The following is a 2,407-nucleotide window of genomic DNA, read 5'->3' as shown; positions in this document are numbered from 1 at the left end:
GGAGGATTGCCCAGCGAGGATCCCAATGCACATATCTCCAACTTTCTAGAGATTTGTGACACATTCAAAATAAATGGAACAACCGATGATGCCATTCGGCTGAGATTGTTTCCATTTTCCTTGAGGGACAGAGCAAAGAGATGGCTGCAATCTCTTCCACAATGACGATCACTACCGGAAGGCGTTGGCTGAAAATTTTTATATAAGTATTTTCCTCCCGCTAAAACTGCTAAACTTAGAAATGACATATCTTCTTTTGTGCGGTTTGATGATGAAAGCATGTCGATGCATGGGAGAAATTTAAAAATCTTTTGAGATGCCGCCCACATCACGGATTGCCGGTGTGGATGCAGTTCGGACCTTCTACGGGTTGAACCTTGCAACGAGGCAGATGGTGGATGCTGCAGTGGGGCGCTAAATAAGACGCTCGAGCGGGCTCGAACTTGATAGAGGAAATGGCCATGAACAACTATCGGTGGCAATCCTCTAGAGCCGACCAGGAAGACAGGGAGTGGTCAACCAAGTGGACTCTACAAGTAGCCTTGGCGGCTCAAGTGGAGCTTCTAGCCAAGAAGATCGACCAACTCGGATGCCGATTCATGCAATGAACGTTGGTCGCGAGTTTTGTGGTGGCCCGCATTACAAGGAATCGCACGGAGGTATGTTTGCTTCATCTTCTATTAGTTTTCCATCTAATTCTACTATATCTTCTGATGTTGAACAGGTTGATTATATGGGGAATGCCCCAAGACAGCAGAATAACCCCTACAGCAATACATACAACCCTGGATGGCGCAATCACCCCAATTTCAGTTGAAGGAACAATAATGCCCAGGGTCCGCCAGGTTTCCAAAGACTTCATCAACAGCCACAGCAACAACCAGCTGGGCTTGCACAAGCTCCTCCTCCCCAAGAAAAGAAGTCAAATTTAGAGGAGCTCGTGATGAAGTTTGTAACGTCTACAGAAACAAGATTCCAGCAGACTGATAGTGCACTTAGGAATCAGCAGGCCTCGATTCAGAACTTGGAGACTCAAATTGGCCAAATTTCTAAGATGCTTTCAGAGAGACCTTCAGGATCGCTCCCTAGCACTACAGAGTCAAACCCGAGAGAGCATTGCAAGGCTATCACCTTGCGTTCAGGTAAGAATTTGACTGGTTCTTCGCCTTTAGCTGATAAGGATAATACAATCGTGCAGGTCGAGCCAGCTAAGGAAGGACCAGACCTTGAGGTGGTAGAGAATGAGAGAAAGAAAGAAGACAGGCAAAAGAGCCCTGTGCGGGAGCATAAGCCCCCGGTACCATATCCTGCAAGGTTGAGACAGGATAAGGTGGACAAGCAATACAGTAAGTTTCTTGACTTATTTAAGCAGCTGAAAATTAACTTATCTTTTGTTGAGGCAATTTCACAGATGCCGAAATACGCCAAGTTCTTAAAGGAGATTTTGAGCAACAAGAGGAAGTTGGAGGATCTTGGTCAGGTGGTGCTTAATGAGGAATGTTCAGCTATTCTCCAGAATAAACTGCCACTCAAGCGACGAGATCCAGGGAGTTTTACTATCCCTTGTATGATTGGTGATTTATCAATTAGTGGTGCATTGGCTGATTTAGGAGCTAGTATTAACTTAATGCCCACTAGTTTATTTGCCAAATTAGGGTTGCATGAGCCTAAGCCTACTAGGATGAGTGTTCAATTAGCAGATAGGACTGTTAAAATTCCTAGAGGTATTGTTGAAGATGTACTTGTAAAGGTAGATAAATTTATCTTTCCTATAGATTTTGTGGTAATGGATATGGAGGGTGATAGCACTGTGCCTCTTATCCTGGGTAGGCCTTTCCTAGCTACATCGAGGGCTGTTATCGATGTAAGTGATGGAAAGCTTAAGCTTAGAGTTGATGATGAGACCATTACCTTTGACCTGGCCACTTCCATGAGATAGTCACTGGACTATGATAATACTGTATGTTCTATTGATGTGATTGATGATGTGGTTGAGTCCCATTTACAAGAAATTTTATGTTCTGACCCTTTGCAAGTAGCATTAGGCCGAGGGATGAGGAGGAGTTGTCCAACGAGCAAGTGTTGGAGCAACTCACGGCTTTATTGGCTTCCGAGCCGAGCTTGTCAACTGATCCCTATCTTTTCTTGGCCAGGGTTTGGGGTGCGGAAAGTAAAGGCTTCATTCGAGGACCCACCAGTTTTAGAACTGAAGGAGTTACCGAGCCACTTGGTTTATGCCTTCCTGGATGAAGAGAAGCGCTTACCAGTAATCATAGCAGCCGATCTAACTCTTGAAGAACAAGCCATGCTGTTGGAAGTTCTAAGGAAGTACAAGAAGGCCTTTGCTTTCAATATAGCCGATATCCCGGGCATAAATCCAAGTTTCTGCTCTCATAAGATTTCATTG

General features: G+C 44.7%; 1 non-coding gene across 1 annotated transcript; it reads right to left on the bottom strand.

Annotated features, from left to right (window-relative positions):
• Positions 1–231: 231 nt before the first annotated feature.
• LOC125370752 lies at positions 232–337 on the bottom strand. Its single transcript, XR_007216855.1, has one exon. It is a non-coding gene; the product is annotated as a small nucleolar RNA R71 (small nucleolar RNA).
• Positions 338–2,407: the final 2,070 nt, after the last annotated feature.

The sequence above is a fragment of the Ricinus communis genome, chromosome 7 (assembly GCF_019578655.1).
Source record: "Ricinus communis isolate WT05 ecotype wild-type chromosome 7, ASM1957865v1, whole genome shotgun sequence".
Taxonomy (NCBI): Eukaryota; Viridiplantae; Streptophyta; class Magnoliopsida; order Malpighiales; family Euphorbiaceae; genus Ricinus; species Ricinus communis.
This window is presented reverse-complemented; position numbering and strand designations above follow the sequence as displayed.